We start from the raw sequence: 16,099 nt of genomic DNA on the forward strand, positions 1-16,099 counted from the left end.
ATCACAGTGCGGGGGGGCAGAGTAATCACAGTGCGGGGGGGCCAGAGTAATCACAGTGTGGGGGAGCAGAGTAATCACAGTGTGGGGGGGCAGAGTAATCACAGTGTGGGGGGGGGCAGAGTAATCACAGTGCGGGGGGGGCAGAGTAATCACAGTGTGGGGGGGCAGAGTAATCACAGTGTGGGGGGGCAGAGTAATCACAGTGTGGGGGGGGCAGAGTAATCACAATGTGGCGGGGGCAGAGTAATCACAGTGCGGGGGGGGCAGAGTAATCACAGTGTGGGGGTGCAGAGTAATTACAGTGTGTGGGCGGGGGGGCAGAGTAATCACTGTGCGGGGGGGCAGAGTAATCACAGTGTGGGGGTGCAGAGTAATCACAGTGTGTGGGCGGGGGGGCAGAGTAATCACAGTGTGGGGGGGCAGAGTAATCACAGTGCGGGGGGCAGAGTAATCACAGTGTGGGGGGGGCAGAGTAATCACAGTGTGGGGGTGCAGAGTAATCACAGTGCGGGGGGGGGCAGAGTAATCACAGTGCGGGGGGGGCAGAGTAATCACTGTGGGGGGTGCAGAGTAATCACAGTGCGGGGGGGCAGAGAAACCACAGTGTGGGGGAGCAGAGTAACCACAGTGCGGGGGGGCAGAGTAATCACTGTGGGCTGGGCAGCGTAATCACACACTGTGGGGGGCAGAGTAATCACAGTGTGGGGGGGCAGAGTAATCACAGTGCGGGGGGCAGAGTAATCACAGTGCGGGGGGGCAGAGTAATCACTGTGGGCTGGGCAGCGTAATCACACACTGTGGGGGGCAGAGTAATCACAGTGTGGGGGGGCAGAGTAATCACAGTGCGGGGGGGCAGAGTAATCACAGTGCGGGGGGGGCAGAGTAATCACAGTGTGGGGGGGCAGAGTAATCACAGTGCGGGGGGGGCAGAGTAATCACAGTGCGGGGGGGGCAGAGTAATCACAGTGCGAGGGGGGGCAGAGTAATCACAGTGTGGGGGGGCAGAGTAATCACAGTGTGGGGGGGCAGAGTAATCACAGTGTGGGGGTGCAGAGTAACCACAGTGTGGGGGGGGCAGAGTAATCACAATGTGGGGGGGGCAGAGTAATCACAGTGTGGGGGTGCAGAGTAATCACAGTGTGTGGGCGGGGGGGCAGAGTAATCACAGTGTGGGGGTGCAGAGTAACCACAGTGTGGGGGTGCAGAGTAATCACAGTGTGTGGGCGGGGGGGCAGAGTAATCACAGTGTGGGGGGGCAGAGTAATCACAGTGCGGGGGGCAGAGTAATCACAGTGTGGGGGGGGGCAGAGTAATCACAGTGTGGGGGTGCAGAGTAATCACAGTGCGGGGGGGGCAGAGTAATCACAGTGCGGGGGGGGCAGAGTAATCACTGTGGGGGGTGCAGAGTAATCACAGTGCGGGGGGGCAGAGAAACCACAGTGTGGGGGAGCAGAGTAACCACAGTGCGGGGGGGCAGAGTAATCACTGTGGGCTGGGCAGCGTAATCACACACTGTGGGGGGCAGAGTAATCACAGTGTGGGGGGGCAGAGTAATCACAGTGCGGGGGGCAGAGTAATCACAGTGCGGGGGGGCAGAGTAATCACTGTGGGCTGGGCAGCGTAATCACTGTGGGCTGGGCAGCGTAATCACACACTGTGGGGGGCAGAGTAATCACAGTGTGGGGGGCAGAGTAATCACAGTGCGGGGGGTCAGAGTAATCACAGTGCGGGGGGGGCAGAGTAATCACAGTGTGGGGGGGCAGAGTAATCACAGTGCGGGGGGGGCAGAGTAATCACAGTGCGGGGGGGGCAGAGTAATCACAGTGCGGGGGGGCAGAGTAATCACTGTGGGCTGGGCAGCGTAATCACACACTGTGGGGGGCAGAGTAATCACAGTGTGGGGGGCCAGAGTAATCACAGTGCGGGGGGGCAGATTAATCACAGTGCGGGGGGACAGAGTAATCACTGGGCTGGGCAGCGTAATCACAGTGCGGGGGGGCAGAGTAATCACAGTGCGGGGGGGGCAGAGTAATCACAGTGCGGGGGGGCAGAGTAATCACTGTGGGCTGGGCAGCGTAATCACACACTGTGGGGGGCAGAGTAATCACAGTGTGGGGGTGCAGAGTAACCACAGTGTGGGGGAGCAGAGTAATCACAGGGCGGGGGGGCAGAGTAATCACTGTGGGCTGGGCAACGTAATCACACACTGTGGGGGGCAGAGTAATCACAGTGTGGGGGGGCAGAGTAATCACAGTGCGGGGGGGCAGAGTAATCACAGTGCGGGGGGGCAGAGTAATCACTGTGGGCTGGGCAGCGTAATCACTGTGGGCTGGGCAGCGTAATCACACACTGTGGGGGGCAGAGTAATCACAGTGTGGGGGGGCAGAGTACTCACAGTGCGGGGGGGCAGAGTAATCACAGTGCGGGAGGGGCAGAGTAATCACAGTGTGGGGGGGCAGAGTAATCACAGTGCGGGGGGGGCAGAGTAATCACAGTGCGGGGGGGCAGAGTAATCACAGTGCGGGGGGGCAGAGTAATCACTGTGGGCTGGGCAGCGTAATCACACACTGGGGGGGACAGAGTAATCACAGTGTGGGGGGGCAGAGTAATCACAGTGCGGGGGGCAGAGTAATCACAGTGCGGGGGGCAGAGTAATCACTGTGGGCTGGGCAGCGTAATCACACACTGTGGGGGGCAGAGTAATCACAGTGTGGGGGGGCAGAGTAATCACAGTGCGTGGGGGCAGAGTAATCACAGTGTGGGGGGGGCAGAGTAATCACAGTGCGGGGGGGCAGAGTAATCACTGTGGGCTGGGCAGCGTAATCACACACTGTGGGGGGGCAGAGTAACCACAGTGTGGGGGAGCAGAGTAATCACAGTGCGGGGGGGCAGAGTAATCACTGTGGGCTGGGCAGCGTAATCACACACTGTGGGGGGCAGAGTAATCACAGTGTGGGGGGGCAGAGTAATCACAGTGCGGGGGGGCAGAGTAATCACAGTGCGGGGGGGGCAGAGTAATCACAGTGCGGGGGGGCAGAGTAATCACTGTGGGCTGGGCAGCGTAATCACACACTGTGGGGGAGCAGAGTAATCACAGTGCGGGTGGGGGCAGAGTAATCACAGTGCGGGGGGGGCAGAGTAATCACAGTGCGGGGGGGGCAGAGTAATCACAGTGCGGGGGGGGCAGAGTAATCACAGTGCGGGGGGGGCAGAGTAATCACTGTGGGCTGGGCAGCGTAATCACACACTGTGGGGGAGCAGAGTAATCACAGTGCGGGGGGGGCAGAGTAATCACAGTGTGGGGGAGGGCAGAGTAATCACAGTGTGGGGGAGGCAAAGTAATCACAGTGTGGGGGGGGCAGCGTAATCACACACTGTGGGGGAGCAGAGTAATCACAGTGCGGGGGGGGCAGAGTAATCACAGTGCAGGGGGGGGCAGAGTAATCACAGTGCGGGGGGGCAGAGTAATCACAGTGCGGGGGGGGCAGAGTAATCACGGTGCGGGAGGGGCAGAGTAATCACAGTGTGGGGGGGGCAGAGTAATCACAGTGTGGGGGGGGCAGTGTAATCACAGTGTGGGCGGGTCAGAGTAATCACAGTGCGGGGGGCAGAGTAATCACAGTGTGGGGGGGCAGAGTAATCACAGTGCGGGGGGGCAGAGTAATCACAGTGCGGGGGGGGGCAGAGTAATCACAGTGCGGGGGGGGGCAGAGTAACCACAGTGTGGGGGTGCAGAGTAACCACAGTGTGGGGGGCAGAGTAATCACAGTGTGGGGGGGCAGAGTAATCACAGTGTGGGGGGGCAGAGTAATCACAGTGTGGGGGAGCAGAGTAATCACAGTGCGGGGGGGCAGAGTAATCACTGTGGGCTGGGCAGCGTAATCACACACTGTGGGGGGCAGAGTAATCACAGTGTGGGGGAGCAGAGTAATCACAGTGCGGGGGGGGCAGAGTAATCACAGTGCGGGGGGGGCAGAGTAATCACAGTGCGGGGGGGGCAGAGTAATCACTGTGGGCTGGGCAGCGTAATCACACACTGTGGGGGGCAGAGTAATCACAGTGTGGGGGGGCAGAGTAATCACAGTGCGGGGGGGCAGAGTAATCACAGTGCGGGGGGGCAGAGTAATCACTGTGGGCTGGGCAGCGTAATCACACACTCTGGGGGGCAGAGTAATCACAGTGCGGGGGGGCAGAGTAATCACTGTGGGCTGGGCAGCGTAATCACACACTGTGGGGGGCAGAGTAATCACAGTGTGGGGGGGCAGAGTAATCACAGTGCGGGGGGGCAGAGTAATCACAGTGCGGGGGGGGCAGAGTAATCACAGTGCGGGGGGGCAGAGTAATCACTGTGGGCTGGGCAGCGTAATCACACACTGTGGGGGAGCAGAGTAATCACAGTGCGGGGGGGGCAGAGTAATCACAGTGCGGGGGGGGCAGAGTAATCACAGTGCGGGGGGGCAGAGTAATCACTGTGGGCTGGGCAGCGTAATCACACACTGGGGGGGGCAGAGTAATCACAGTGTGGGGGGGCAGAGTAATCACAGTGCGGGGGGGCAGAGTAATCACAGTGCGGGGGGGCAGAGTAATCACAGTGCGGGGGGGCAGAGTAATCACTGTGGGCTGGGCAGCGTAATCACACACTGTGGGGGAGCAGAATAATCACAGTGCGGGGGGGGGCAGAGTAATCACAGTGTGGGGGAGGGCAGAGTAATCACAGTGTGGGGGAGGCAGAGTAATCACAGTGTGGGGGGGCAGAGTAATCACAGTGCGGGGGGCAGAGTAATCACAGTGCGGGGGGGCAGAGTAATCACTGTGGGCTGGGCAGCGTAATCACACACTGTGGGGGGCAGAGTAATCACAGTGTGGGGGGGCAGAGTAATCACAGTGCGGGGGGGCAGAGTAATCACAGTGCGGGGGGGGCAGAGTAATCACAGTGTGGGGGGGCAGAGTAATCACAGTGCGGGGGGGGCAGAGTAATCACAGTGCGGGGGGGGCAGAGTAATCACAGTGCGAGGGGGGGCAGAGTAATCACAGTGTGGGGGGGCAGAGTAATCACAGTGTGGGGGGGCAGAGTAATCACAGTGTGGGGGTGCAGAGTAACCACAGTGTGGGGGGGGCAGAGTAATCACAATGTGGGGGGGGCAGAGTAATCACAGTGTGGGGGTGCAGAGTAATCACAGTGTGTGGGCGGGGGGGCAGAGTAATCACAGTGTGGGGGTGCAGAGTAACCACAGTGTGGGGGTGCAGAGTAATCACAGTGTGTGGGCGGGGGGGCAGAGTAATCACAGTGTGGGGGGGCAGAGTAATCACAGTGCGGGGGGCAGAGTAATCACAGTGTGGGGGGGGGCAGAGTAATCACAGTGTGGGGGTGCAGAGTAATCACAGTGCGGGGGGGGCAGAGTAATCACAGTGCGGGGGGGGCAGAGTAATCACTGTGGGGGGTGCAGAGTAATCACAGTGCGGGGGGGCAGAGAAACCACAGTGTGGGGGAGCAGAGTAACCACAGTGCGGGGGGGCAGAGTAATCACTGTGGGCTGGGCAGCGTAATCACACACTGTGGGGGGCAGAGTAATCACAGTGTGGGGGGGCAGAGTAATCACAGTGCGGGGGGCAGAGTAATCACAGTGCGGGGGGGCAGAGTAATCACTGTGGGCTGGGCAGCGTAATCACTGTGGGCTGGGCAGCGTAATCACACACTGTGGGGGGCAGAGTAATCACAGTGTGGGGGGCAGAGTAATCACAGTGCGGGGGGTCAGAGTAATCACAGTGCGGGGGGGGCAGAGTAATCACAGTGTGGGGGGGCAGAGTAATCACAGTGCGGGGGGGGCAGAGTAATCACAGTGCGGGGGGGGCAGAGTAATCACAGTGCGGGGGGGCAGAGTAATCACTGTGGGCTGGGCAGCGTAATCACACACTGTGGGGGGCAGAGTAATCACAGTGTGGGGGGCCAGAGTAATCACAGTGCGGGGGGGCAGATTAATCACAGTGCGGGGGGACAGAGTAATCACTGGGCTGGGCAGCGTAATCACAGTGCGGGGGGGCAGAGTAATCACAGTGCGGGGGGGGCAGAGTAATCACAGTGCGGGGGGGCAGAGTAATCACTGTGGGCTGGGCAGCGTAATCACACACTGTGGGGGGCAGAGTAATCACAGTGTGGGGGTGCAGAGTAACCACAGTGTGGGGGAGCAGAGTAATCACAGGGCGGGGGGGCAGAGTAATCACTGTGGGCTGGGCAACGTAATCACACACTGTGGGGGGCAGAGTAATCACAGTGTGGGGGGGCAGAGTAATCACAGTGCGGGGGGGCAGAGTAATCACAGTGCGGGGGGGCAGAGTAATCACTGTGGGCTGGGCAGCGTAATCACTGTGGGCTGGGCAGCGTAATCACACACTGTGGGGGGCAGAGTAATCACAGTGTGGGGGGGCAGAGTACTCACAGTGCGGGGGGGCAGAGTAATCACAGTGCGGGAGGGGCAGAGTAATCACAGTGTGGGGGGGCAGAGTAATCACAGTGCGGGGGGGGCAGAGTAATCACAGTGCGGGGGGGCAGAGTAATCACAGTGCGGGGGGGCAGAGTAATCACTGTGGGCTGGGCAGCGTAATCACACACTGGGGGGGACAGAGTAATCACAGTGTGGGGGGGCAGAGTAATCACAGTGCGGGGGGCAGAGTAATCACAGTGCGGGGGGCAGAGTAATCACTGTGGGCTGGGCAGCGTAATCACACACTGTGGGGGGCAGAGTAATCACAGTGTGGGGGGGCAGAGTAATCACAGTGCGTGGGGGCAGAGTAATCACAGTGTGGGGGGGGCAGAGTAATCACAGTGCGGGGGGGCAGAGTAATCACTGTGGGCTGGGCAGCGTAATCACACACTGTGGGGGGGCAGAGTAACCACAGTGTGGGGGAGCAGAGTAATCACAGTGCGGGGGGGCAGAGTAATCACTGTGGGCTGGGCAGCGTAATCACACACTGTGGGGGGCAGAGTAATCACAGTGTGGGGGGGCAGAGTAATCACAGTGCGGGGGGGCAGAGTAATCACAGTGCGGGGGGGGCAGAGTAATCACAGTGCGGGGGGGCAGAGTAATCACTGTGGGCTGGGCAGCGTAATCACACACTGTGGGGGAGCAGAGTAATCACAGTGCGGGTGGGGGCAGAGTAATCACAGTGCGGGGGGGGCAGAGTAATCACAGTGCGGGGGGGGCAGAGTAATCACAGTGCGGGGGGGGCAGAGTAATCACAGTGCGGGGGGGGCAGAGTAATCACTGTGGGCTGGGCAGCGTAATCACACACTGTGGGGGAGCAGAGTAATCACAGTGCGGGGGGGGCAGAGTAATCACAGTGTGGGGGAGGGCAGAGTAATCACAGTGTGGGGGAGGCAAAGTAATCACAGTGTGGGGGGGGCAGCGTAATCACACACTGTGGGGGAGCAGAGTAATCACAGTGCGGGGGGGGCAGAGTAATCACAGTGCAGGGGGGGGCAGAGTAATCACAGTGCGGGGGGGCAGAGTAATCACAGTGCGGGGGGGGCAGAGTAATCACGGTGCGGGAGGGGCAGAGTAATCACAGTGTGGGGGGGGCAGAGTAATCACAGTGTGGGGGGGGCAGTGTAATCACAGTGTGGGCGGGTCAGAGTAATCACAGTGCGGGGGGGCAGAGTAATCACAGTGTGGGGGGGCAGAGTAATCACAGTGCGGGGGGGCAGAGTAATCACAGTGCGGGGGGGGGCAGAGTAATCACAGTGCGGGGGGGGGCAGAGTAACCACAGTGTGGGGGTGCAGAGTAACCACAGTGTGGGGGGCAGAGTAATCACAGTGTGGGGGGGCAGAGTAATCACAGTGTGGGGGGGCAGAGTAATCACAGTGTGGGGGAGCAGAGTAATCACAGTGCGGGGGGGCAGAGTAATCACTGTGGGCTGGGCAGCGTAATCACACACTGTGGGGGGCAGAGTAATCACAGTGTGGGGGAGCAGAGTAATCACAGTGCGGGGGGGGCAGAGTAATCACAGTGCGGGGGGGGCAGAGTAATCACAGTGCGGGGGGGGCAGAGTAATCACTGTGGGCTGGGCAGCGTAATCACACACTGTGGGGGGCAGAGTAATCACAGTGTGGGGGGGCAGAGTAATCACAGTGCGGGGGGGCAGAGTAATCACAGTGCGGGGGGGCAGAGTAATCACTGTGGGCTGGGCAGCGTAATCACACACTCTGGGGGGCAGAGTAATCACAGTGCGGGGGGGCAGAGTAATCACTGTGGGCTGGGCAGCGTAATCACACACTGTGGGGGGCAGAGTAATCACAGTGTGGGGGGGCAGAGTAATCACAGTGCGGGGGGGCAGAGTAATCACAGTGCGGGGGGGGCAGAGTAATCACAGTGCGGGGGGGCAGAGTAATCACTGTGGGCTGGGCAGCGTAATCACACACTGTGGGGGAGCAGAGTAATCACAGTGCGGGGGGGGCAGAGTAATCACAGTGCGGGGGGGGCAGAGTAATCACAGTGCGGGGGGGCAGAGTAATCACTGTGGGCTGGGCAGCGTAATCACACACTGGGGGGGGCAGAGTAATCACAGTGTGGGGGGGCAGAGTAATCACAGTGCGGGGGGGCAGAGTAATCACAGTGCGGGGGGGCAGAGTAATCACAGTGCGGGGGGGCAGAGTAATCACTGTGGGCTGGGCAGCGTAATCACACACTGTGGGGGAGCAGAATAATCACAGTGCGGGGGGGGGCAGAGTAATCACAGTGTGGGGGAGGGCAGAGTAATCACAGTGTGGGGGAGGCAAAGTAATCACAGTGTGGGGGGGCAGAGTAATCACAGTGCGGGGGGGCAGAGTAATCACAGTGCGGGGGGGCAGAGTAATCACTGTGGGCTGGGCAGCGTAATCACACACTGTGGGGGGCAGAGTAATCACAGTGCGGGGGGGCAGAGTAATCACAGTGCGGGGGGGCAGAGTAATCACAGTGCGGGGGGGGCAGAGTAATCACAGTGTGGGGGGGCAGAGTAATCACAGTGTGGGGGGGGCAGTGTAATCACAGTGTGGGCGGGTCAGAGTAATCACAGTGCGGGGGGGCAGAGTAATCACAGTGTGGGGGGGCAGAGTAATCACAGTGCGGGGGGGCAGAGTAATCACAGTGCGGGGGGGGGCAGAGTAATCACAGTGTGGGGGGCAGAGTAATCACAGTGCGGGGGGGCAGAGTAATCACAGTGCGGGGGGGCAGAGTAATCACAGTGTGGGGGGGGCAGAGTAATCACAGTGCGGGGGGGCAGAGTAATCACAGTGTGGGGGGGGCAGAGTAATCACAGTGCGGGGGGGGCAGAGTAATCACAGTGCGGGGGGGGCAGAGTAATCACTGTGGGCTGGGCAGCGTAATCACACACTGTGGGGGAGCAGAGTAATCACAGTGCGGGGGGGGGCAGAGTAATCACAGTGCGGGGGGGGCAGAGTAATCACAGTGCGGGGGGGCAGAGTAATCACAGTGCGGGGGGGGCAGAGTAATCACAGTGCGGGGGGGGCAGAGTAATCATTGTGGGCTGGGCAGCGTAATCACACACTGTGGGGGAGCAGAGTAATCACAGTGCGGGGGGGGGCAGAGTAATCACAGTGTGGGGGAGGGCAGAGTAATCACAGTGTGGGGGAGGCAAAGTAATCACAGTGTGGGGGGGCAGCGTAATCACACACTGTGGGGGAGCAGAGTAATCACAGTGCGGGGTGGGCAGAGTAATCACAGTGCAGGGGGGGCAGAGTAATCACAGTGCGGGGGGGCAGAGTAATCACAGTGCGGGTGGGGCAGAGTAATTACGGTGCGGGAGGGGCAGAGTAATCACAGTGTGGGGGGGGCAGAGTAATCACAGTGTGGGGGGGGCAGTGTAATCACAGTGTGGGCGGGTCAGAGTAATCACAGTGCGGGGGGCAGAGTAATCACAGTGCGGGGGGGCAGAGTAATCACAGTGCGGGGGGCAGAGTAATCACAGTGCGGGGGGGGCAGAGTAATCACAGTGCGGGGGGGCAGAGTAATCACAGTGTGGGGGGGGCAGAGTAATCACAGTGTGGGGGGGCAGAGTAATCACAGTGTGGGGGGGCAGAGTAATCACAGTGCGGGGAGGCAGAGTAATCACAGTGCGGGGGGGCAGAGAAATCACAGTGCGGGGGGGCAGAGTAATCACAGTGTGGGGGGCAGAGTAATCACAGTGCGGGGGGGCAGAGTAATCACAGTGTGGGGGGGGCAGAGTAATCACAGTGCGGGGGGGCAGAGTAATCACAGTGCGGGGGGGCAGAGTAATCACAGTGCGGGGGGGCAGAGTAATCACAGTGTGGGGGGCAGGTTAATCACAGTGTGGGGGGGCAGAGTAATCACAGTGTGGGGGGGCAGAGTAATCACAGTGTGGGGGGGCAGAGTAATCAAAGTGTGAGGGGGCAGAGTAATCACTGTGTGTGTGGGGGGGGCAGAGTAATCACAGTGCGGGGGGGGGCAGAGTAATCACAGTGTGGGGGGGCAGAGTAATCACAGTGTGGGGGGGCAGAGTAATCACAGTGTGGGGGGGGGGCAGAGTAACCACAGTGTGGGGGGGGCAGAGTAATCACAGTGTGGGGGGGGCAGAGTAATCACAGTGCGGCGGGGCAGAGTAATCACAGTGCGGGGGGGCAGAGTAATCACAGTGCGGGGGGGGCAGAGTAATCACAGTGCGAGGGGGGCAGAGTAATCACAGTGCGGGGGGGCAGAGTAATCACAGTGTGGGGGGGGCAGAGTAATCACAGTGTGGGGGGGCAGAGTAATCACAGTGTGGGAGGCGCAGAGTAATCACAGTGTGGGGGCAGAGTAATCACAGTGTGGGGGGGGCAGAGTAATCACAGTGTGGGGGGAGCAGAGTAATCACAGTGTGAGGGGGGGCAGAGTAATCACAGTGTGGGGGAGGCAGAGTAATCACAGTGTGGGGTGGCAGAGTAATCACAGTGCGGGGGGGCAGAGTAATCACAGTGCGGGGGGGGCAGAGTAATCACAGTGTGGGGGGCAGAGTAATCACAGTGGGGGGCGTAGGTTAATCACAGTGTGGGGGGGCAGAGTAATCACAGTGTGGGGGGCAGAGTAATCACAGTGTGGGGGGGGCAGAGTAATCAAAGTGTGAGGGGGCAGAGTAATCACAGTGTGGGTGTGGGGGGGCAGAGTAATCACAGTGTGGGGGGCAGAGTAATCACAGTGCAGGGGGGGCAGAGTAATCACAGTGTGGGGGGGCAGAGTAATCACAGTGTTGGGGGGCAGAGTAATCACAGTGTGGGGGGGCAGAGTAATCACAGTGTGGGCGGCAGAGTAATCACAGTGTGGGGGGGGCAGAGTAATCACAGTGTGAGGGGGCAGAGTAATCACAGTGTGTGTGGGGGGGGCAGAGTAATCACAGTGCGGGGGGCAGAGTAATCACAGTGCGGGGGGGCAGAGTAATCACAGTGTGGGGGGGCAGAGTAATCACAGTGTGGGGGGGCAGAGTAATCACAGTGTGGGGGGCAGAGTAATCACAGTGTGGGGGGGGGCAGAGTAAACGCAGTGTGGGGGGGGGCAGAGTAATCACAGTGTGGGGGGGGCAGAATAATCACAGTGTGGGGGGGCAGAGTAATCACAGTGTGGGGGTCAGAGTAATCACAGTGTGAGGGGGCAGAGTAATCACAGTGTGGGGGGGCAGAGTAATCACAGTGTGTGGGCGGGGGGGCAGAGTAATCACAGTGTGGGGGGGCAGAGTAATCACAGTATGGGGGGGCAGAGTAATCACAGTGCGGGGGAGGCAGAGTAATCACAGTGCGGGGGGGCAGAGTAATCACAATGTGTGGGGGGGCAGAGTAATCACAGTGTGGGAGGGGCAGAGTAATCACAGTGCGGGGGGGGGCAGAGTAATCACAGTGCGGGGGGGGCAGAGTAATCACAGTGCGGGGGGGCAGAGTAATCACAGTGCGGGGGGGCAGAGTAATCACAGTGAGGGGGGGGCAGAGTAATCACTGTGGGGGAGAAGAGTAATCACAGTGTGGGGGAGAAGAGTAATCACAGTGTGGGGGGGGCAGAGTAATCACAGTGTGGGTGGGCACAGTAATCACAGTGTGGGGGGGGCAGAGTAATCACAGTGCGGGTGGGCAGAGTAATCACAGTGCGGGGGGGCAGAGTAATCACAGTGCGGGGGGGCAGATTAATCACAGTGCGGGGGGGGCAGAGTAATCACAGTGCGGGGGGGCAGAGTAATCACAGTGTGGGGGGGGCAGAGTAATCACAGTGTGGGGGGGCAGAGTAATCACAGTGTGGCGGGGGCAGAGTAATCACAGCGCGGGGGGGTCAGAGTAATCACAGCGTGAGGGGGCAGAGTAATCACAGCGTGGGGGTGGCAGAGTAATCACAGTGCGGGAGGGGCAGAGTAATCACAGTGCGGGGGGGGCAGGGTAATCACAGTGCGGAGGGGGCAGAGTAATCACAGTGTGGGGGGGCAGAGTAATCACAGTGCGGGCTGGGCAGAGTAATCACAGTGCGGGGGGGGCAGAGTAATCACAGTGCGGGGGGGGCAGAGTAATCACTCTGGGGGGGGGCAGAGTAATCACAGTGCGGGGGGGCAGAGTTATCACAGTGCGGGGGGGCAGAGTAATCACAGTGTGGGGGGGGCAGAGTAATCACAGTGTGGGGGGGGCAGAGTAATCACAGTGCGGGGGGGGGCAGAGTAATCACAGTGTGGGGGGGCAGAGTAATCACAGTGTGGGGGGGCAGAGTAATCACAGTGAGGGGGTGCAGAGTAACCACAGTGTGGGGGGGGCAGAGTAATCACAATGTGGGGGTGCAGAGTAACCACAGTGTGGGGGTGCAGAGTAATCACAGTGTGTGGGCGGGGGGGCAGAGTAATCACAGTGTGGGGGGGCAGAGTAATCACAGTGCGGGGGGCAGAGTAATCACAGTGTGGGGGGGGGCAGAGTAATCACAGTGTGGGGGTGCAGAGTAATCACAGTGCGGGGGGGGCAGAGTAATCACAGTGCGGGGGGGGCAGAGTAATCACTGTGGGGGGTGCAGAGTAATCACAGTGCGGGGGGGCAGAGAAACCACAGTGTGGGGGAGCAGAGTAACCACAGTGCGGGGGGGCAGAGTAATCACTGTGGGCTGGGCAGCGTAATCACACACTGTGGGGGGCAGATTAATCACAGTGTGGGGGGGCAGAGTAATCACAGTGCGGGGGGCAGAGTAATCACAGTGCGGGGGGGCAGAGTAATCACTGTGGGCTGGGCAGCGTAATCACTGTGGGCTGGGCAGCGTAATCACACACTGTGGGGGGCAGAGTAATCACAGTGTGGGGGGCAGAGTAATCACAGTGCGGGGGGGCAGAGTAATCACAGTGCGGGGGGGGCAGAGTAATCACAGTGTGGGGGGGCAGAGTAATCACAGTGCGGGGGGGGCAGAGTAATCACAGTGCGGGGGGGGCAGAGTAATCACAGTGCGGGGGGGCAGAGTAAACACTGTGGGCTGGGCAGCGTAATCACACACTGTGGGGGGCAGAGTAATCACAGTGTGGGGGGCCAGAGTAATCACAGTGCGGGGGGGCAGATTAATCACAGTGCGGGGGGACAGAGTAATCACTGGGCTGGGCAGCGTAATCACAGTGCGGGGGGGCAGAGTAATCACAGTGCGGGGGGGGCAGAGTAATCACAGTGCGGGGGGGCAGAGTAATCACTGTGGGCTGGGCAGCGTAATCACACACTGTGGGGGGCAGAGTAATCACAGTGTGGGGGGGCAGAGTAATCACAGTGCGGGGGGGCAGAGTAATCACAGTGTGGGGGTGCAGAGTAACCACAGTGTGGGGGAGCAGAGTAATCACAGGGCGGGGGGGCAGAGTAATCACTGTGGGCTGGGCAACGTAATCACACACTGTGGGGGGCAGAGTAATCACAGTGTGGGGGGGCAGAGTAATCACAGTGCGGGGGGGCAGAGTAATCACAGTGCGGGGGGGCAGAGTAATCACTGTGGGCTGGGCAGCGTAATCACTGTGGGCTGGGCAGCGTAATCACACACTGTGGGGGGCAGAGTAATCACAGTGTGGGGGGGCAGAGTACTCACAGTGCGGGGGGGCAGAGTAATCACAGTGCGGGAGGGGCAGAGTAATCACAGTGCGGGGGGGGCAGAGTAATCACAGTGCGGGGGGGGCAGAGTAATCACAGTGCGGGGGGGCAGAGTAATCACAGTGCGGGGGGGCAGAGTAATCACTGTGGGCTGGGCAGCGTAATCACACACTGGGGGGGACAGAGTAATCACAGTGTGGGGGGGCAGAGTAATCACAGTGCGGGGGGCAGAGTAATCACAGTGCGGGGGGGCAGAGTAATCACTGTGGGCTGGGCAGCGTAATCACACACTGTGGGGGGCAGAGTAATCACAGTGTGGGGGGGCAGAGTAATCACAGTGCGGGGGGGCAGAGTAATCACAGTGCGGGGGGGGCAGAGTAATCACAGTGCGGGGGGGCAGAGTAATCACTGTGGGCTGGGCAGCGTAATCACACACTGTGGGGGAGCAGAGTAATCACAGTGCGGGTGGGGGCAGAGTAATCACAGTGCGGGGGGGGCAGAGTAATCACAGTGCGGGGGGGCAGAGTAATCACAGTGCGGGGGGGGCAGAGTAATCACAGTGCGGGGGGGGCAGAGTAATCACTGTGGGCTGGGCAGCGTAATCACACACTGTGGGGGAGCAGAGTAATCACAGTGCGGGGGGGGGCAGAGTAATCACAGTGTGGGGGAGGGCAGAGTAATCACAGTGTGGGGGGAGGCAGAGTAATTACGGTGCGGGAGGGGCAGAGTAATCACAGTGTGGGGGGGGCAGAGTAATCACAGTGCGGGGGGAGCAGAGTAATCACAGTGCGGGGTGGGCAGAGTAATCACAGTGCAGGGGGGGCAGAGTAATCACAGTGCGGGGGGGCAGAGTAATCACAGTGCGGGTGGGGCAGAGTAATTACGGTGCGGGAGGGGCAGAGTAATCACAGTGTGGGGGGGGCAGAGTAATCACAGTGTGGGGGGGGCAGTGTAATCACAGTGTGGGCGGGTCCGAGTAATCACAGTGCGGGGGGCAGAGTAATCACAGTGCGGGGGGGCAGAGTAATCACAGTGCGGGGGGCAGAGTAATCACAGTGCGGGGGGGGCAGAGTAATCACAGTGCGGGGGGGCAGAGTAATCACAGTGTGGGGGGGGCAGAGTAATCACAGTGTGGGGGGGCAGAGTAATCACAGTGTGGGGGGGCAGAGTAATCACAGTGCGGGGAGGCAGAGTAATCACAGTGCGGGGGGGCAGAGAAATCACAGTGCGGGGAGGCAGAGTAATCACAGTGTGGGGGGCAGAGTAATCACAGTGCGGGGGGGCAGAGTAATCACAGTGTGGGGGGGGCAGAGTAATCACAGTGCGGGGGGGCAGAGTAATCACAGTGCGGGGGGGCAGAGTAATCACAGTGTGGGGGGGCAGAGTAATCACAGTGTGGGGGGCAGGTTAATCACAGTGTGGGGGGGGCAGAGTAATCACAGTGTGGGGGGGCAGAGTAATCACAGTGTGGGGGGGCAGAGTAATCAAAGTGTGAGGGGGCAGAGTAATCACTGTGTGTGTGGGGGGGGCAGAGTAATCACAGTGCGGGGGGGGCAGAGTAATCACAGTGTGGGGGGGCAGAGTAATCACAGTGTGGGGGGGCAGAGTAATCACAGTGTGGGGGGGGGGCAGAGTAACCACAGTGTGGGGGGGGCAGAGTAATCACAGTGTGGGGGGGGCAGAGTAATCACAGTGCGGCGGGGCAGAGTAATCACAGTGCGGGGGGGCAGAGTAATCACAGTGCGGGGGGGGCAGAGTAATCACAGTGCGAGGGGGGCAGAGTAATCACAGTGCGGGGGGGCAGAGTAATCACAGTGTGGGGGGGGCAGAGTAATCACAGTGTGGGGGGGCAGAGTAATCACAGTGTGGGGGGCGCAGAGTAATCACAGTGTGGGGGCAGAGTAATCACAGTGTGGGGGGGGCAGAGTAATCACAGTGTGGGGGGAGCAGAGTAATCACAGTGTGAGGGGGGGCAGAGTAATCACAGTGTGGGGGAGGCAGAGTAATCACAGTGTGGGGTGGCAGAGTAATCACAG

At 60.1% G+C, this 16,099-nt stretch overlaps 1 protein-coding gene across 1 annotated transcript in view; it reads left to right on the forward strand.

The window, feature by feature from the left end:
* LOC140399863 (phosphofurin acidic cluster sorting protein 1-like) overlaps positions 1 to 16,099 on the forward strand; it is a 149,430-nt gene that overhangs the window by 86,000 nt on the left and 47,331 nt on the right. The window lies entirely within an intron of this gene.

This window comes from Scyliorhinus torazame, chromosome 24 (assembly GCF_047496885.1).
Source record: "Scyliorhinus torazame isolate Kashiwa2021f chromosome 24, sScyTor2.1, whole genome shotgun sequence".
Classification (NCBI taxonomy): Eukaryota; Metazoa; Chordata; class Chondrichthyes; order Carcharhiniformes; family Scyliorhinidae; genus Scyliorhinus; species Scyliorhinus torazame.